Source organism: Danio aesculapii, chromosome 25 (assembly GCF_903798145.1).
Source record: "Danio aesculapii chromosome 25, fDanAes4.1, whole genome shotgun sequence".
Classification (NCBI taxonomy): Eukaryota; Metazoa; Chordata; class Actinopteri; order Cypriniformes; family Danionidae; genus Danio; species Danio aesculapii.
In genome coordinates, this window is record NC_079459.1 from 18771680 (window position 1) to 18794232 (window position 22553).

Below are 22553 nucleotides of genomic sequence, written 5' to 3' on the forward strand. Positions count from 1 at the left end.
TGAACAGACTAAACTGAACTGAACTTAAACTCTGAAAACTGAACTGACACTGTTTCAATTTACTATGATCTTTCATGTGAAGCTGCATTGACACAATCTACACTGTAAAAGCGCTAAAGAAATAAAGGTGAATTGAATTGAACTGACTTTTCCAAAACTTTGTGGGTTTTTCCGTTTTATCAAAACTTTTCCAGGCCTGGAAAATGGCATGTCAAAATTCAATGACTTCTCCAGGTTTTCCATGACCGTATGAACCCTGGATATACTGTCACAGAAATTGTTGCGATAAGCAATATTGTTGTCATTTTTAGATGCCTCTGATATAATGATTATACAACAACATACAGTAAAAACGCAAATAGCCATAAACACTTTCAAAGGACTAAAGCTTTTCATTTTTAATGTTATTTAGATTCTTTAATTTGATGTCAAAAATAATGTAAATGTCAGATTATTTAACCAATTAAGTGTAATATTAAATAAATGTCCAATTATTAACTTTGACATCGGTGAGGAAAAATGTAAAAGCCCTCGTAAAATGGTTTTACCATTATTTGTGAATTTGTAAATATAACATAACACCAAAAATGATTGAGGTCATGGTCAAATATTGCGCGATAAGACGCTACATTGATTATTGTAACAGGCCTACTTGACACAGACGTACAAATCGGCCTTAAAATCCCAATGAACCGGAAGCTGCGATCGTTATGTTTTTCCGTATTGTGACGCAGTTCCTAGAGAAACTGAATTTTAATTGGGCAAACAGTGGGTGTGGCTTGTTTTTTCTACTGCGAGCTGACTGGATGTGGTAAAGTAGACATTTCATTCAAAAAGATCGGGAAAGGGGTTTTAGAAGGGTTATTACAACGTAACAGACACCTCGTCCTCACCATATCTGTTTGTTGTCAAAACTGTCAGTTGAACCAGTGTGTTTAAGTATGGTAGCCATGCCCATTATCTCAAAATCACGTAATCTTATAATTTAACTGAAAACAAACAGGAATTTTCAGATTTCAAGATTAGAAAGGCAAACAACTTTTTTTCCTTTCTTAATGACATGCACAGATAAATTGTTCACCACAAAACTGGCAGTGAGTACGTTTACATGGACACCAATAATTTGATTTTATTACAATTAAGACAATACTTTGATTAAGAGTTAACCATGCAAACAGTGATTTTTGATTAATTTAATCTGATTAAGGTCATAATCGAACTGAGACATGTGGAGTATGCTGATTTTAGTCGCATTATTGAAGTGCAGAACAGACATGTAAACACCTTAATCGAACTATTACCGTCATGTAGGACTTTTCACCGTTATGCGACAGGATAGTCCACACACACATACCCACACTTGGCTGTTTGACACTCTTTGCACCTACCAAGTCAGCGCAGAGCACAGACGCCTGTATCGTGAAATGCAGAGGTTTTTTTCTTCCATTCAGCATGCGTTATAAACTTCTATTAAAACAACACTTATCCAGCAGTTCATAATTGCATCCAATATCTCGTTTGTCACGGGGGGCATGCATGAAATGTTCCCGAATGAAAATGAAAGTGCCAAAGTGCAGTTAACGTCGACAAATTAAAAATGAGACACCCGAAATAACATGAAACTCCAGACAAAATGCGGACAGCGTGGTGATGTAATGACGTTAATCAAATTATCTGCTATAACATGTAAAACTGGATCATGAAAAGAACATTAAAAATAGCAACTCATGTAAACGCCTTAATCTTATTATTGTCTTCATTAGATTAAGGCAAATAATTTGATAACTGATGTCCACGTAAACTTAGTCACTGTGAGCTAACAAAATCATATGGTTAGTTTTGATTTCTTGGGGACTTTAGGATGGGTCTCCACTGTTGGTTGTAAAGTGATATAAATCCACACTTTGCTGAATGAGCACACTCATGAGGACTCTCGTTTTTGGGTGTTTACATAGACCCGACAATGGTGGCTTTTAAAAATGTACACAACCCATTTTCAGATTTACACGTTTTCAGTCACAAAATGCAGATGTTGTGTATACAAATAAGCAAAACGCATAAAAGGTTTAGCATTTTTGGCAGAAAACATAAGCCATTTGTTCGGCTGAAACCCTAAGTGACTAATCATATTTTAGTCGACTAAACCTATCTTAGTCAACTAACTATTAGCGGGGCAGCCCTAACATTATGGTACCACCAACATTCTTCCAAATATCTCCCTTGGATTCAAAAGAAGAAAGAAACTCTCTATTTAAACTATATATGCTACAACTTGATAAGTAAATGATGATGGAATCTTTATTTCTGGGTGAACTATCCCCACACAAAAACTGTATTTGTCCAAATAACAAAGTTTATAGGTATGGGAAGAAGACAGCAGCAGAGATCAGCTTAACAAAGACAAACAATTTTCTAATTAAAAATAAGCAACCGAAGCAAGAAGCACCAGCATCACAGCTTAGTGTCGCACATACAAAGCACAAACCGTCCCAGTCCTGGTCCTCTCTCCCTCCACTCCTCTTTAAATCCTTCTGGAGCTCCTCAGTGGGGTTTAAGACCAGTGTGCCATGCAGGTGTTTCACATTAACATTCAGTGTACATTCCTCAACTTAGTGTCGCTCCCACGGCTCTCAGCCCTGGCCTGCTTACAGCAGTTTACATTCAAATAATTACAGATATGACATATTTTATTTTTTAATACTTCTAGAAAAGTGAGAAACTGTATATACACTTATTGGTTGACACTTTATTAAGAACACCAGTTCAACTGTTGGTTATTATAAATATCCATGACGATCTTACAAGGATACCTTATTATTTTACATATTGTCAGAAAAGTGACTAATTTCATTGTTCTAATTAGCAACCTAAGATTGGCAGTGTGTCACAAAACCCGCCCCTAAACCTTATTTTCATTGGTGGATGAGAAAATCGTACTAAAATGTACGAACGTAATTGTACAAATTAAAGCAAAAAGTCACGAATTGTAGTGAAATATTTAATCAGCCAATAAAACAGCAGCAACTCAATGAATGTACGCGTGTATACGTAGTCTAGAAGATCTGCTGTAGTTTAAACCAAGCTTCAGAATTAAAGTGATTTAAAAGAAATTCGGACATCATTTCCTCACTATAGACTTGCCACACACCTATTTTAGTTTCTAAAAAAAAGAAGATATTTTGAATAATAATTAAAACAATTGACTTTGTTATGACTAATGTTTATTTATTTTTATTTGTTGTGAATTGCATGTTTTTTCTTTGTCCTGCCTTCTTGTATTGTTTTTGTGCTATCCCATAGGCTCCCATAAAGTGGTCCAGGTTCTCATTGGCTGCTGGTTGCGGAAAGCTATAAAATGAACTTCCGGCAGAGTTCGAGGAGCTCATTTTTAGTGTGATGGTTGCTGGGAGTGGAGAGCTCCTGGATTTCCCTAACGTTCTGGCCGAAGACCAAACTTTATTCTTGTACAAATGTTCAAGCTTGTAACTTTTTGAGAGTTTGAGTTTGTAGGGGTGGCCTGCCTACTTATTTTGATTACTTTTGACTTTGTTTATGTTTAGGGAGGAAAGTGAGCTTCCTGTATTTTAAAGACTTACAGGTTTATTTAGTTTATTTACTTTGTAGATTTTTTGTTTGTTATTTTGGCCAGTGGCCACCTTGACGAGATGCTCAATTGCCACATCAATATCACCCTGCAGCCCAAGACTGAAGCTGAGCAGGGCCGAGCCTGGTCAGTACCTGGATGGGAAAACTGCAGCGGGTGCTCAACCTACGGTCTGTGTGAGTCCTAATACCCCAGTATACTGAAGGGGACACTATACTGTCAGTGGGCACCATCTTACGGATGAGACATTAAACTGAGGTCCTGACTCTCTGTGGTCATTAAAAAACCCATTGCACTTACAGTAGGGGTGTAACCCCTGGTGTCCTAGCCAAATTCTCTCCAATGGCCCTTACCCAGCATGGCCTCCCAATCATCTCCATCCACCAAATTGGCTGCATCACTGTCTCTTCACTACCCTTATAGCTGGTGTGTTGTGAGCGCACTGGCACCGTTGTCCTGTAGTTGCTGTCGCATCATCCAAGTGAATGCTGCACACTGGTGGACCTCCCCTCATGATTGTGAAGCGCTTTGGGTGTATGACCATACACTATAAATACGCTATATAAATACACATTACTTACTATTAAATTGTTACTTTTTCTGTAATAAATCTATTCAATTACTCTCAACTGAGTGTCAGCGTTTGGTTGTTGACCAAAAGAGATCTTTTGCATACGTTTTTTGCATAAGTTGTTTGTTTTCCTTGGGAAATCCACTCACAACCTTATTTTGTTTATTGTGCCCATGTTATTTTCCCCTATAATTGGGGCGTAATTGACTTCCATAGTGGTTGTTTTTCCTATTATGGATATCAATAGTTACCATTTTACAATATTCTTCAAAAAAATCTTCTTTTGTGTTCAACAGATAAAAGAAACCCGTAAAAGGTTTGGAACAAGTGGAAGGTGTCCAATTTGTTAGTAAATTTATATTTGAGTGTAAATTATCGCTTTAAGTGAGATGGTCGCTTTAAGTGAGATAGTTGCTTTAAGTGAGTCGCTTTAAGTGAGATGGTCAAACTCGTCTTGGTCTGAGGATTTTAGAAACTGCTCATTTGATTTTTCACTCCAACCATTATAACCATCTCTAGGGTTTACAGAGAATGGTCTGAAAAAGTCCAATAATCTCAACAAACTCAACAAAATTGGTAGATTGAAAAAAAAAGTTTCCCTGATCTGATGAATCTCTGTTTCTGCAGTAACATTCAGATGGCTGGGTCGTAAACATCATGAAAACAAAGATCCATCCTGCTTAGTATCAGTGGTTCAGACTGGCACTGGTGTAATTGTGTGGGTGGAAATTTTCTTGGCACATGTTGGGTTTATTTAAAAGAAACAAATAAGACTTTTATTCATTTAAGTGATCAAAAATTAAACACTCTAAAAATGCTGCTTTGTTTTAACTCAACGCTGAGTAAAATATGGACAAACCCAATCATTGCATTAAAACGTTTTTGTTTTTTTTAAACAGACCCAATGTTGGGTTACAACAACCCAGACTTTTTTTAGCGTGTAATAAAACATTTAGAATTTTTCAAAAGACTGTTATTTCAAATAAAATTTCTCTTAAAATTTTAAATCAACTTTTTTGAATTCTTTAAAATTCAGAATTTTGATTAATCACATTTTCTAGCCAAATATTGTTGGATCAGGGCTCTAGAGTGTGACCAGAGGCACTCTGCCACCCTTTGAGATTTTTTCGTTTCCGTATATTTTTTATCAAACGAAAAATGCAATTAATTGTATTTTGGTTTTAATTTTATTAGAATTAATATAATTATTAGGCTACTCAACTTCTACATAACATTGGCTCTGATTGTCAGATAGACTTTTGGCTCAAAGACATTTATGACTGTTAATTTTAGTGCCGTATTTTGACAGATTTCGCAAAGGCTTGAGCTGTGTAACTGTCAGCTGGTAGCCTACAGTCTCAGTTTTGCAACTTGACACTTGTGTGGCGTCTACGTAACATTATCGATGTCTGGATGACAACGAGAGAGATGAGACAAGACCTCAGATTTGATGTGTGGCCGCACGTCACAGTTATTTAACTGCAATTTTTGAATATTGGCTCAGCTAAATTGACTTTTCAATAAATGAAAAGCTGAAATATTGCCAGACTGACCAAGTAATTTTCGGTTTTGGAATAGAGCGGCTTCAGTGATAAAAGACAGGACATGCAGTTGGTGACTGACTGACGGACGGACAGACGGACACACACACACACACACACACACACACACACACACACGCACACACACACACACACACGCACACACACGCACACACACGCACACACACGCGCACACACACGCACGCACGCACGCACGCGCGCACGCATGCACGCATGCACGCACTCGCGCACACACACACACACACACACACGATACACTCTTGTAGGCCTATTCATTATTGATTTTTTTTACATAAAACGCAGAATAATTAAGTGCAAAAAAGAAAGGCGAAACGGAAAGAGTGCTCACTGAGGTTTCCGCAGTTTCTGTGGTGCTTTGTTTCTCTACGGTTGGCTTGTCAGTGACGCGGCATTGCTAAATCACTTTTGATTTACATAAAAAAGATTATATATCCTAATTTAGTTGTTCAGTGTATTATATAGTTATTTAGTGTAATCAGTGTAATTTATAAACATATAAATTATTAAGTGCTTTTTGGATTTAGGCATAGGCAGAGTATAATAAAAAAATAACTTTTAAATACAAAAGATTGTGCGGTTTATTTTTATGTTGAATGTTTCAATCTCAAATATTTGTATTAAACAAGTGCACTACCATGTTTTTGTTGATGTAAAAATATAGCTAATTTTTCATATTGTGGCCTTATTTATCTTTAATATTTATATATTAAATATATATATTATTAAATAAAGCTACAATATGAAAATATTCATATTTACAATATTATATATATATATATATATATATATATATACAATGTGATGCGGGTGAATTTTTTTTTTTTTATTAGGCACACAAGTGCAACCAGTGCAAGAAGTTAGTCTAGAGCCCCATGTATGCAAGAAATCTGTTTTCAACAGAATCTCAACAGAAGAAACTCAAACAGCGTTTGAACAAGTAAATGATGACAAAATTATGGTTACAGTTTTTAAATCACAGGAATAAAATACTACATATTTAAGAAATACTACAAATATAAAATTGTGATTGTAAATTGCACAGTTACTTCATAAAATCAATATTTTGTTATAGTAAATTCAGCCTTGGCAGCATCTTGCTTTTTTTCATTTCCATTAAAAATGAACCTTAAATACAGTTGAAGACAAACTTATTAGCACCTGTAAACTTTTTATACTTTTTCCTAAGCGATGTTTAACAGAGTAACAGTTCTTTTTTCATTGTAGCTACAAAACAAACCACTGATGTTAACCTAAATTAATCTAATTTGCCTAGTAAACCTAATTAACATACACCTTTAAATCGCTTTAAAGCTGAATACTAGTATCTCACAAAATAACTAGTAAAATATTATAAACACTCAATGACAAAGACAAAAAAAGTTGCTAGAAACTAGATATTAAAACTATTATGCTTAAAAATGTGTTTAAAAAACAACAACATCCTGTAAACAGCACTTGGGAAATATTTGAAAAAGAATTAAAAACTCTCTTCAGCTTTATATAGATTAGTCAAATTACAGTCAAATCAACAACAAAAATCACTTTGCAATAACGCAACTCTGTCAACTGTAGTGTTGTTTCCAAGTTCCATATTGACCGTTTATGTAAATCAGGCGCATAATTAATGCGTTAACCGAGGCTGAGTCTTCTGAGGGTAATCAAACACTCTTAAGAAATCAGGCACTGGGGATTTGCCAGACACATTCTTAGTAACGATATCATAATCCAGTCCCTTGAGCTCTCGACCGAACTGTCTCTGATTCCACAAAACTCTCACTCTGAGGAGGAAAAAAAGCCAAATTCAAGCTTCTGAGAAACAAATCTATTCCTGCTGTTCATAATAACTTTTCTTGAGGTCAAAGCAATGATCAATGATCAGGTAAACTGAATTTTATTATGATATCCTAAAGAGGAAAACATTCTACCATTTGAGCAATTAAACGGTATAAAAGAAAACTCTTGTTTTGTTCTGTGAGAAAATTATAGTTAATTAGAGATTAGGGTTGTATTATTTGTTTTAGCACTCAAATTAATGGCTATTCAGAGGAAAATGTAAGAGTAATCAGGTGGGTAATTAATAACAATATTAGATTTTTGACAGATGGGTCATCAGATAAGTGATAATAATAAATAAAAACAGTCAGCTTCTAACTATAGAGACATGAATGAAATTCTGAATGAAAGCCAATATGATTTCAAATGCACACAAATAACATCTATAATATTTATTAAATATAAATACATATGATATAATATCTTTTATCATTGTTTGATGTCACAGGTTGCCAAATGACTACATTTTTAATATGACTTTCTTGATTCACAAACCGGCTCTTGAAAATTTCAAGAAAACATTTATATTTTTGGTTTTTGGTATTTTATATTTAGAGTTTAGATGCAAAACCCTCTAAATCCATCAGACCTCTTTTTTTTTTGTAAATGAGCATTCTCTATCCTCTGATTAGGTTTTAGAAGTTTCATTTTATATGTAATACGGTTATTAGCTATTAAAAAAAACAAAAACTTTTTTTTTCATAAATGTCACTTTAGACAATTCTGTGTTTTTTAACAAGGTAAATTTTCTTTTGCGTCAAAACCAGCTAAATCCACTTCTGCTTTTTTATGCAAAACCCTCTAAATCCACCTATTGGAACAAGACTCACTAAAGATGCAATTAGAGATTATTTTACCAAACATAAAACACATACACAAACCACCTAAAATTAAAAATACATCTGTCAAGTAAGTGGCGGTTCATTCTGCTGTGGTAACCCCTGATAAACCAGAGACTAAGCAGAAGGAAAATGAATGAAATCTGTCAAATGCATTAATCAATAACATTGATTTTAATAATTTTTTTTTATTAAATAATTTTTTTTTAATTTAATTAACATTTAATTTTAAATTGACATTAATTAAATCTTAACAATCTGTTGGCATTTCTGATATTTGGGATTTGGATTTAATGTAAGTAGAGCAATGTAAACAAGCTTGTTAGATTCAAATAATGTAGTGTAAAAACATTGTGAAACATCAATATCTGTGCATCGTCCATTACTAAAATATATATATATTGTATATATTATTGAAGTAATCTTAATAATGTATAGTTTTATATATTATATTTATTTTTTAAAACATAGCTTGCATTAGCAAATAAAACACAAGGTAGGCCTACTGTGCAAAAAAGAGGATGTCTCTCAGAAGCTGTCATTTATTCATCCTCACTATACTCAAGATCTTGGTCTCTTTTTCGTCTCTTGTTTATCCTCATAGCACCCATGCGCAATGAAAGAACATCATCTTAACTTTGTCTTTCGTGTAATGGAGTTGCTGTTTAATTCATAGGAAATCGGACTTATTCAAAGTAGCGCTGCTGCGCAAACAAACGTTATGAATGCGTGCTACACTTCCGACTGTACAGTGTGTTTTCTGTCTCCGAATGCAGAGTTTTAAATAAGGGACGTTTTCATTTGCCATTCACTGGCAGGCAGACAGGCTCATGCAGCTCATCAAACTCTGTCTTTTAAAATTTAAATAAAACGCCCTTCTCATCAAAAGAATCAGTGAGCTGCTACATTGAACCCATATGATTCGATTCAGCCTTCTGATTGGTTCTCAGGATATAGCGGCTTTTGCAAACAAACTGCTATTTCTGAATGCGCTGACGCTGGGATTTAGATGATTTCAAACAAAACTATTTGTTGAACATGTAGTACGTGCCTAAAGCATTCACTCAATGTCATTATCTTATTTTAGGCGGAAATGACGTTTAGCGGCTTTTGCATCTGAACTCTTCATATGTTCGTTTAGGGTGCTTCCACACTTGGTTCAATTGCTTTGTCCAAACCTAAGTTTGATTGTCCCCACTTGCCACCTTCTCCGCTGGTTTGTGTTCACACCATCGTTTTTCCTTCTGAACCCCAGTACACTTGCTGTTGTGTGTACAGCTGTTGTTAGGTGATGGATTCCCATGGAAGCCAAGGCGCCAAAATAGAAAGACGCATACACATCACGGTCGAACTGCTTTTACTGAATCTTTTGGTTTTGGTAACATACAGAGAGCGACTCGCATCTATCTGCCATAAAAATACTAAAAATACTAATGTGTTGTCTGCATAAGTCATTTGTGGAGGAGACAATGTCGCCAAGGTCAAGTTACGTGTGAAACAGACATACACACATGAATGAATGTTATAAAAACTAAAGTTTGTTGTACAGTTTGCGCTTCACTTCCGTTATTTGGTACGATTGCATTCACATCAGAAGTGAACCTGACCAGAGTTCGTGCTAACCGTAGCCCAGACCACCTCCTTCAGGCAGACTTGGGTATGGTTCGTGGGTGCACACCCAGTTCAGAAGACATCGTTCACACTTGCTAAATGTACCAAACTCTGACGTCAAACGAACCCAGGTGGACCAAAAGTGCTAGTGTGAAAGCACCCATAAAGTGTAACGTTATGCTGCGTTTACACCAGACGCAGATAAAACATCAAGCGCAAGTAATTTACATGTTAAGTCAACGCAAAGATGTGAATAGACATCCTGCGGCACAATACGCATGAATAAGACAACCCGCATGATCCAAAATCCTCTTGCTGACACCTGACAACAGATCATCAAACTGGGCTCAGGTCAGTTGGAAGCACTGCTGAAAGCCTTCATCATCCAGGTTAAGCTTCTAGAGGAGTTTATGAGCTCACAGACATGGTTGCACCTCTGAGAGGATCTAGTGGATTCAGACACGGCGCCAAACGAATATATATGCTGTTTTTAGCCTTCTTAAAGCACATAAAATCACAGCTATTCTCTCAATAAAATTCATGTTAGCCATTTAGCAACAAAGCTAGTGTCACCGGGCAGACAGAAGCCCTGCCCATGATGCGAATCGGCGTCTATTTTGAAGCGAATATGACGAGCGAATGAAGCGAGTTAACTCAAAATGTTCACACGTCTGCATCTGGTGAACAGCAATAACACCTTTATACCTAATGAAAACTTTTGCGTGCATACTTTGATATTTTATTTTCACAAGTGTTATTTGAAAAAATAAAGGTATAATTAATAACTTGAATATGATATGTTTCTATGCGTAATACATGAATTATAACTTATTGGTTATCTTCATAAAGCATAACGTAGTAAAATTAAAACTGGGTTTTCTCATTTGAAATGATCAATATTTGAGATAATATAAGTTCTTTTTTTAAATAAAAGTTATTTGAATTATTAAAGCCATTTTAGGTATTTACTTGCACTTTTCTAACCATATATAGTCACTTAAATTGTGATTAAATTTTCCATTCATCAATTTTTCATGAGTGAATTTTTTATTAGAATTTTAACTATATTTGCTAAGTTATTTAATTTAACCTTTATTTAACCGATCATTTCACAATTATTAGCCCTGAAATGTATTATTTTTTCTAATATTAGTGCTGTTTAATGGAGAGAAGACCTTTTTCCAACACATTTTAAATATAACAGTTTTAATAATTAATTTCTAATAACTAATTTCACTTGTCTTTGCTATTATGACAGTACATAACATTTTGCGAGATATTCAGCTTAAAGTGCAATTTAAACTTTAATTAAGCAAATTAGGTTTGATTAATTAGGCAAGACATAGGACAACAGTGGTTTGTTTTGTAGCTAATCAGAAAAAAATACTTCTTAAGGGGCAAAAACATTTAACTTAAAAAAAAAAATTCTACTTTTATTCCAGCAAAAATAAAAAAGAATTTCTCCAGAAGAAAAACATGTTATAGGAAATACTGTGAAAAGTTTCTTGCTCTGTTAAACAACATTTAGAAGTATTTGAATAAGAATTACGATTTCACTAGAGCTTTAAAAATTGAGCATTCAACTTGTACAGTTCATGGTCATTCCTTTTGGATGGGTTTTAAGTCAACTTCTCCAAAAACCTGGCAACCACGCCTAAAAGCCATCAAAATACCAAAAATGTCATCTAATATTAGTCACAATATTAAACAACTTGCAAAAAACAGTTGACTTTAAATCACAAATTCATCCAAATGCCAAATTACTCAATCATCACAGCAAGATTAAGTAACTGAATTAGAAGTGTCAAACAAAACTCATCTGACTTAAGACAGCTAACAGCAAATATTATAAAACCAGAGTGCAGTAATAGAATAATCTGTTAATAAAAGAGTTAAACAGTCTTCTGGGAAAAAGCATTAGCATTAGAAGAACAATGGACCAATCAGACATCATTCTGGTTATTACTGCCATACGACCGCAAAAAGCACAGCCTATTACATTGTCTGAGAGAGATTTGTTTTCTAAATGCCTAGACATTGTTTTGAATATAATATCTACAATGTATCCTCAATAATAACTGAAGTAGGGACACACACCAGTTTCTTGACATTAACAATTTGTATTTATTTGGAGTAATTGTATTTGTTTTGTGTTATTCTGTGAACTATTGATGACAATAAAATGCCATTAAAGGATAGTTCACCAAAAAAAATGTTATTCTGTCATCATTTATTCATCATCTACTTCCAAGCCTTTTTGAGTTTCTTTTGTACCTGTTGAAAACAAATGAAGATAGTAAAGAATGTTAGAGGAAAAGCAGCCTTTAACTTCCACAGTATAATTGTTTTCCCCAACATTCTTCAGTATATGCTCATTTGAGTTCAACAGAAGAAAGAAATTCAAACAGGTTTGGAATTACCTGAGTGTGATTAAATGGTGAACTACCCCTTTAAGAGCATTTCACTTGCAAAAAAAAAAATGACAAAGATGCCATGTTGTCAGGCATGTTTATATTCATTTTTATTTATTTAGATTCATTTTCAACACAATATCAATGGTGTAACTTCTGAAAAGTTTATATATTATAAGTCTATTTGGTTGAATATACAGTTGAAGTCAGAATTATTAGCCCCCCTGTTTATTTTTTCCCCCAATTTTTGTTTAACTGAGAGAAGATTTTTTTTCAACAGATTTCTAAACATAATAGTTTTAATAAGTAATTTCTAATAACTGATTTATTTTAATCATTATTCTTTGCCATGATGACAGAAAATAATATTTTACCAGATATTTTTCAAGACACTTCTACACAGCTTAAAGTGACATTTAAAGGCTTAACTAGGTTAATCAGGTTAACTAGGCAGGTTAGGGTAATTGGGCAAGTTGTTGTATAATGATGGCTTGTTCTGTAGACTATTGAAAAAATATATAGCTTAAAGGGGTTAATAATTTTGACCTTAAAATGGTTTAAAAAAATGTTAAAACTTTATTCTAGCCAAAATAAAACAAATAAGACTTTCTCCAGAAGAAAAAAATATTATCAGACATACTGTGAAAATTTCCTTGCTCTGTTAAACATCATTTGGGAAATATTTAAAAAATAAAAAAAAATTCAAAGGGCGGCTAATAATTCTGACTTTAACTGTATGTATTATTCTATTATTCTGAATTTTGGCAGAAAAGCTATCAAACCTTTATAAAATAAAACAAATATTAACATTTTAACCACTAAACCCAATAAATCATAAAAATTGTGAATTTACAAGAACATCATTTACTCACTCTTCACTTGTTCCAAATCTTTGCCAGTTTCTTTCTTCTGTTGAACACAAAATATGATATTTTTAAGAAAGCTAAAAAAAATGTAACCACTGATTCCATAGTAAAAACAACAACAAAAAAACAAATGCTGTTGACGTCAGTGGTTATACGTTTGCAACATTGTTCTTCTTTTGATTTCAACAGAAGAAAGAACTCAAAGGTTAGGAACAAGAAAAGGGTGAGGAAATGATAACAGAATTGTCATTTTTGAAGTTTTTTTTCTGTATTTCCAGCAGGCCAAGATGGAAAAACTACTACACTGTAAAAAAAAAAAAAGGCATCAAAACAAATGTTTTTTTAAAGTTACTTTAACTAATTTTAATAAGTTAATCAAGTACCAACTAAATTTATATAAAAAGTTTAACCTTTTCACGTGTAGACCATAAGGATTATAACATTCAGAAAACATGCCATCAACTGCTAAATACAAATGTTATCGCTGGTGGTGAGGCATAGAAAGAGATGCACAGTGCTTGTCATAAATCACAATTTATCAGTGTTTTAGGTTTATCAGTGTTTTAGGTTTCAAGCATTCAAATACACATAACGGCTACACTAAAAAAATGTTGCTGCCTTAAAATTTTTTTAGTTGAATGAAATTAACCTTTCTATAGTCATCTCAACTTACATCAACCAAACTGACTAAAAATGTTAAGTTAAACTATATGGATAACTTAAAAAATGTTGAAAATTAAAATAAGTTAAAGCAACATAAAAATACTTGTTGTCTTGACTTCTTGTCATTAATTTATTTGCAGTGTAGCAAAACATAGCCGTTAAGTTTTGTGAAATACACACCGATGTCTATGGAGACAGTAATAATATTCATATTTGTTTTTAAACATAATTACATGTTCTGCTTTATTCACACAAGAGACATGCTGTTTATGTAAATAGAAAGTTTTTTCTATTCCTCTCCCAGTTAAACAGCCACTTACTTAGAAAATAATGAATTATCATGTTGTAAATCCAGCAGCTCTGATCTCTCCCTGCATAGACTAAACAGGGCGGCACCCATTACACATTATAGATCAAATAATATGATCATTAAGCTGTTTAAAAAACTAAATACATGTTCTTGCATATATTTGAAAATCGGAATATCAGATATTTCACAGTTTAATCAGGACGTATGCCAATGTTGCACAAAGTGGAAAAAACAAAACAAAAACACAATATATACATAAACCATCAGGGCCACTCTGTGTCACGTTATAAACATGATGCACCGAAATGGAAACTTTAAAGCGATGTGTTCTACATAATTGTCACATTAAAAAGGGGGGGGGGTCACACTCAGGGGGGGGGTCAGCTGGAGTACTTAAAACTTACGTGTGAAAGAGTCAATATTTTTTGTTAGCTTTTTTTGTTGTTGTTAGACTGATTTTGACTCAACAAAAAAAAAATTAAGGCAGCAAGATTTTTTTACAGAATAGCAAACCAGTAAAAACCACAAAACACTCCCTTTTTACCAAAATCCGAAAAAGCCATGAACCAGATATGAACTCATTTTGCCCGCACATGTTGTACCCAGAGCATGGGCCATGACTCGAACTCAAACAGACTTTAAAATCAGTCCCAACAGATTTTAGCTTCTACATAATTGCTTATGTAATATGAAAAGCTTTCAAGGCGGTGGCGATAAAAGCATTTGCTTATATCTGTCTTAAATAACCCTCTTCCATCGTGAAGCTCATTTTAGATGCAGAAGACTGATATGCATCACCTCGTATCTCCAATCAAAGGTGCTCGGAGTGGATTTCTCAGCTTCAAACAAGAAAAGTCCATTTCGATTTTGGGACTAAAATGACAGCACATATGTGTCGCTCTGAGAGGTGAAGGTACTGTTGAATTATGAAAGAAAGGCAGTTTTTTTAAAGCTACGTGTGAGGGAGGGATTGGGAATGAGTGACGAGTGTGTCACACACAGCTTACGTAATATGCAGACAGGAAAGGCACATTGTGGTCTGAAACATTGAAATATTCAGGGATTTTTTCACCTGAACATGTTTTCTTCAGCGACGGGCCTAAATATAGTACCTGTGAATCCTTTTTACAAATTCAGCGGCTCCCCTATGATGCCGGGGAGATATTTTGTGCACAAGCTGTACTAACCAAAAGTGCTCTTTAAAAGCGGTTAATTTGTTGGCCTCTTTTAATATTATTAAAAACACATGTAATAAGTAGAAGCAACTATCTATCAAATGCACAGCACTAAAATATTGTAGAGACCGTAACTTTGATAACAAATTTTGCATAAGCGATCAGTGCTTTTTTTAGGGAGAAAAAAGAATGAAAGAATGATGGAAAAGATAAATAAAAGAAAGAAAAAGAAATGAAAAAAAAAACAATAAACAAACTAGGAGAAAATGAAAAAGAAAAATTACAAACAAATAATAATATACAAAAAGAACAGGCAAAAAACAAGGTTAAAATAAAAAAGAAAGAAAGAAAGAAAGAAAGAAAGAAAGAAAGAAAGAAAGAAAGAAAGAAAGAAAGAAAGAAAGAAAGAAAGAAAGAAAGAAAGAAAGAAAGAAAGAAGAAAGAAAGAACTAATTAGTAATAAATGAAAAGAAAAAAATTAGGGAAGGAAAGAGGAAGAAAACAAAACAAAGGAGAAAAGAATGAATGGACAAAAATGAACAAATGAAAGAAAATAGAACTGAAGACAAAAAATAACAAAATGAATTAGTAAAAGAACAAAGAATAAAGCCAACAAACAAAAGAATGAAAAGTGAACCAAATAAAGAACAAATAAAAGAATAAACAAAGAAAGAATGAATTGAGGAATCAAAAGAGAAGAAAATTAATTAAAATGAGGAACAAAAGAAAAATAAAAGAAAGGAAAAAAAGAAAGAACAAATGAACAACAAACAAACAAAACGAAGAACAAATGAAAATACCTAACAAAAATAGAACTGAAGAAACTAAATGACACAAAATGAATTAATAAAAGATCAAAGAAACGAGCAAACAAACAAAAGAATGAACCAAATAGCCAAATAAAAAACACATGATAAAACTAACAAAAAAAGAATGAACAGAGAAAGTAAAAGAGAAAGAAATTGAAGCAAAAGGAACAAAAAAGAACAAATAAAAGAAACAAAAAAGAATAAAGATTTAAAGAAAGTATTAAGTATTGAGAGTTGACAGTAACAGATTCCAAATATAAATAGCACACTTGAAATGAAATCTGGACCTTTTTTTCTGCTCACTGTAATTGGGATATTGAGGGAAAAACAGACACCTGGCCATGGAACAGCTTAGAAGTCATTTGTCCAATTACTTTTGGACCCTTAACAAGTGGGAGGCACATATGCAAACAGTTGTAATTCTTACAGCGTTCACTTGATTTTGATGTGAATACCCTCAAATTAAAGCTGACAGTCTGCAATTAAAGCAAATAATGTTTGTTTCATTTCAAATCCATTGTGTTGGTGTATAGAGCCAAAAATGTTAGAAATGTGTCAATGACCAAATATTCATGGAACTGTGGATAGAAAAAAAATGTACAAAAACAACATACAAATAAAAGAATGAAAAAAATGAAAGAAAGCTAAAAGACAAAGAATAAAGCCAACAAACAAAAGAATGAAAAGTGAACCAAATAAAGAACAAATAAAAGAATAAACAAAGAAAGAATGAATTGAGGAATCAAAAGAGAAGAAAATTAATTAAAATGAGGAACAAAAGAAAAATAAAAGAAAGGAAAAAAAGAAAGAACAAATGAACAACAAACAAACAAAACGAAGAACAAATGAAAATACCTAACAAAAATAGAACTGAAGAAACTAAATGACACAAAATGAATTAATAAAAGATCAAAGAAACGAGCAAACAAACAAAAGAATGAAACAAATAGCCAAATAAAAAACACATGATAAAACTAACAAAAAAAGAATGAACAGAGAAAGTAAAAGAGAAAGAAATTGAAGCAAAAGGAACAAAAAAGAACAAATAAAAGAAACAAAAAAGAATAAAAGATTTAAAGAAAGTATTAAGTATTGAGAGTTGACAGTAACAGATTCCAAATATAAATAGCACACTTGAAATGAAATCTGGACCTTTTTTTCTGCTCATTGTAATTGGGATATTGAGGGAAAAACAGACACCTGGCCATGGAACAGCTTAGAAGTCATTTGTCCAATTACTTTTGGACCCTTAACAAGTGGGAGGCACATATGCAAACAGTTGTAATTCTTACAGCGTTCACTTGATTTTGATGTGAATACCCTCAAATTAAAGCTGACAGTCTGCAATTAAAGCAAATAATGTTTGTTTCATTTCAAATCCATTGTGTTGGTGTATAGAGCCAAAAATGTTAGAAATGTGTCAATGACCAAATATTCATGGAACTGTGGATAGAAAAAAAATGTACAAAAACAACATACAAATAAAAGAATGAAAAAAATGAAAGAAAGCTAAAAGACAAAAGAGCATGAAATGAAAGGAGGAACCCAAAGAAAGAAAGAAAGAAAGAAAGAACAAAACAAAAAAGAACTAAGAAAGAAGAGAAGAGAAGAGAAGAGAAGAGAAGAGAAGAGAAGAGAAGAGAAGAGAAGAGAAGAGAAGAGAAGAGAAGAGAAGAGAAGAGAAGAGAAGAGAAGAGAAGAGAACACAAGACAGACAGAGGTGAACTCAAGTGTTCTGACAGGAATAATCATGTTAACCGAGTCAATTCCACACAAATGCGCTACAGTAGCTGACAGGGGCTAAAATAAACCCAACACTCAGGAAACTCAGCGGAAGCACTGCTCATTTCCATATGCATTATGAATATTTATAGCTCATTAATCAGATGGAATTAATGTAGACTTTATTTACACTGGAAGCATTTCTTTTTTTGTGTGTTTAAGAAATGTGTTTTAAAGATCTACTTGCAGAAATCATTACGCAAACTTGCCATTATGCATATATAAACATGTATATATAGTGTTGAAAAAGAGTTCAGACAAACACAATACAATTTTTAAATTGTACAAATTACAATCAAAGCATAAATAAAACTAAACAACACTCAAATTTTAGATACAGCAAGCAAATAACTAATACAAAAGGAACACTTTTTAAGAACAGTGTGGCCCAAGCCCAATTCTATTTTTGTACCCCTACCCCTTCCCCTTGGTCCTTGAAACAGAGTGAAGGGGAAGGGCTTACCCATAAGAAATGGGACAGCACGACAAACCCTGCACAGTGCACACATCATCATATGTCAACATGATCTCCTGCTTCATATCAGACAATCACGACTGCTGTAGTTATTCCAGTTGCATTATTTTTGGGTATTTATCTTCAGGAAATCACTGAAGCCAACAATATCATGTTATCATAACAATATACTGTGGCAATACGCTTATAACTGTACTGTGCATTCACACAGTGGCCATATTCATATATGTAAACACACAAACATAACATTAACATTATAGCAGACACTGTAAAAAGCTCATTTCCAGCCACTAGACTTTTCTGACAGGGTATTCGAGTGTCATTGAGTGACAGAATGTTGTGGGACTGCTGTACAGGAGTTGTTATTATGGATTATAGATAGCTGAATTTAGTGGTTTTTATTTTAGCGTTTTTTTTTTTTTAAAGCACAATGGTAAACCATGAATGGTGATATGAATACCTTAAAATGTGCTTGTTTGTTGTAAAAATTCATAATAATGACAAAAAAAAAATACAAATTTGTGCAGCCATGTTGCCGTTGTACAGTAGGTGGTGTTTTCTGAGAAATTTTCATACCCCTTGGGCTGTTTCTCATTATGCATTCTTTAGCATTCTTGCATCCTCGTGTTCTCGTGTAACGTCATCATCAACTGCAAAAGTTCAGTTCCAAAACTCAAGACCGCAAGAACGGAGGACGTGTGAATGTTCCTTGATATTGAGGATGCACCAATGCAGACTTGAGCACCGAACTTACTTGCAAAGTCACAGAAATCACTGTGACGGGTTACAGGAGGTGGGAAGCACAGCATTTTAGCATTTTATATAGCATTTTTTTTATATGCCATTTTTAGCACAATATATATTTTATATATTGTTCATCATCAGAGATATAACTTATTTATCTCAGGAGTTTCCCTAAATGAAACAGTAAAAGTAAACAATCTTAATAGAGCCATAAACACAATAAGGGTGTTTATTTGCTGAAATTCATATCAAAATCTGTTTTATTTGCATTGTGCAAAGTATATTTGTAAGGTTTTTGTCCATGTTATACATATTGAAAAAGGGAAAAAACTATAAATCGTTGTATGAATGCTGTAATGTTTAATTTTCAGTTAAAACATGTGAAGGTATGTGTATAGGTATAGGTCATGTATCAGGAAGAACGCAGCATCTCATTTTTCACAAGATGCGTTCTCTGTTCTCACGCTCCCTCGAGTTTGAGACAAAAGAGACGAAATACTGTGTAAACACCAGTGCTGTCATTAGCAGCAGGCTAGCGCAAAAACTCAAAAAATATTTTAAGGACATGGTGCAGAAAAATATCATTTAATGCAGTGCTTGTTTTTTGATCTGATACCCACTTTATATCGTATCTCAGCCAGGCAGTGATGATCGTTGTTTTTTTTTTTTAAAATCAGATCTTAAACGTGGCGATTTTGTATGGGACGACAATTCACCGGAAGCTGGCTGACTGAAAATAAAAATCTGTGTGCATATACCCCATTGGGACACCCCTACCCCTTCACATGAACGCACAAAACGATGGGTAGGGGTAAGGGAAGGGGTCGGGAACCTTTTTTCAGCAAAGAGTCATTTCTGATTTTGTTGGCAAAATGCATTTTTTTAAAAGAGCCATTGGGGTATGTGTGTGTGTATGTGTGTGTGTGTGTGTATATATATATATATATATATATATATATATATATATATATATATATATATATATATATATATATATATATATATATATATATATATATGAAGAAATTAGATTGAAATTTTCTCCTAAAATGAGCATTTTTCTTAGCTTCCTATGTTTATGTTCAAGTATTTCACTTTAATAGCAATGAAAAGAAATTATTCATCACTATAAAAGTTACATTTCTGAGCCTACACACACGTCATATACTGTGTATGTATATGTATATGTATGTATATATATATATGTATATATATATATTTTTTTTTTCGCCATAACCACTCATGAATATTGTTTGAATTTACGTACACCACATTACCATAGAAATGTAGGTGGCATACCCTTTATTGGTGTCACGATTCAAGCTAATCCACAGTGCCGCACACAAGCATTGGTTGAAAACGTCCTTTTATTGTAAACTGAGCTTTTATTCATTTTGCTGTAAAAATAATACAATAAAAAAGTAACTGTAATTGTATTTTCAATAGGAAACTGATTTCTAGTGATGGTTATAATTTTTTTTACTTTAAAATATTATTGAAGAGAGACAGCTGGAGAGCCACATATTTTTGGTCAGAGGCACATGTGGCTCCCGATCCATAGGTTCCCTACCCCTGGGGTAAGGGTGAGGGCTAAGGGGAGAATTGGGATTGGGTCTATTTCCAAAGTCAACTAGTCAAGTGGGTGGAAAACTAATTAGTTTTGTTACCTTGTTAAGATACAGAGGGCAAGTAAATGAACAAATAAACACAAAACGATTAAAAACAAACAAAAGAGAATTAAAGAACGAAAAACGAAATATTTAAGAACAAACAAAACAAAGAACAAACAAACAGAAAATAAGGGGGATATAAAACAAAGAACAAAATAAAAAACAAGTGAAAGTACTAACAAAGAAAGAGAAAACAATTTAGGAACAAGAAAGAAAGAAAACAGAAAATGAAAGAAAGAACAAAAGAAAATAAATAAGCAAAAACCAAAAAAGAACAAATAAACATCCAAGAAAATAAGAATACAAAAATATTTAATCAAATAATAAAGAAAAGAGTAAACAAACAAAAGAATGGAAAAAGAATAAGTGAACAGAATAAGAAAGAGAAAGAATTTATTAAGGAACAATACAGAGATAAATAAATAAATAAATAAATTAAATTATTAAATAAACAATTTAAAAAGTAAATAAACAAAAAACAATAAATTAATATTTGAATCTGTTTTCAAAAAACATGTCTGAAAAGTAATACTTTTGTTTAAATAAATGTGGAATAATTTAGTAGTTTTTAAGAAATCTTGCAATTCCTTATAGCAATAAAACAAACAGGCTTTTATTTTAATACAAAATGCATTAAATTGAGATCGGCAGCATGAGATGAGCACTGACCTGTTGTTCATACAACTGTTCAGATGAATAGCTGAAGAGCCCTGATTAAACACATTCTTGGACTAAATCTGATTTGAAGAGGCCACAGAAACCAGCGTCTCTCTCTCCTTCTCTCTCTCTCGCTCTCCTCCTCTCTCTTGTGATTATAGATTATGAGAGATGATGAGAGAAAATTGCGTCCAGCTTTACCTGTTTTCATTTCTCTGCTTGATTGCCTCCTTATATCAGCTTCATCTTCCCATGAAATAATCTTTGAGGTTTACGGCCGTTTCCCGTTCAGATTCCCTGTCAAAGCCAATCAGATGCAGGATCCACAAGACGCCGCTCTGCTTTTACTTCACTGTGATGAAGTGCAGCAGCTCATTCTCAGCCTCTCCATGCGTCTCCTCTGGAATTCTCCACTTTAAAGTCACCATCAGCGTCTCTTTAGATCACTTGGATTGCAAATGCTAAACCGAAACCCTGACAACTGCTGCTCCACAGATCAACAAACATCATGCAGAAGCCCATAGTTACAATACTGGCCTGTGATCTGCAAAATAAAACTAAGCTGAACGATCTCTCACAATATACACTGTACCGTGGAGCTCCACAGGGTCAATATACATGGCCGGGATTTTATAGCCAAACCTTTGGTCACTCGTGCCAACGCCAAACATCGGTTTTAATGGTGCCAGCAGCGAAAATCTTGGGCTATGGAAAATGTGAAACATGTATTGTTCTCTAATGAGTCCACCTTCACTGTCTTTCCCACTTTCGGGAGAGTTATGGTGAGGAGAAGCCCCAAAGAAACAGACAACGCAGACTGTGCATGCCCAGAGTGAAGAATAAAGGTGGATCAGTGATAGCTGGGGCTGCAATATCATGGCATTAATTACTAGATTAGTGCGTCGCTGCTAAGGACCACTGAACCATTCTGGAGGACCATGTGCACCCAT

The 22553-nt window shown here is 33.6% G+C and overlaps 1 protein-coding gene across 3 annotated transcripts in view; it reads right to left on the minus strand.

Annotated features, from left to right (window-relative positions):
- The window catches only part of magi2b (membrane associated guanylate kinase, WW and PDZ domain containing 2b), a 227462-nt gene that overhangs the window by 113767 nt on the left and 91142 nt on the right, over window positions 1-22553 (minus strand). The gene's annotated exons all lie outside the window — the stretch shown is intronic.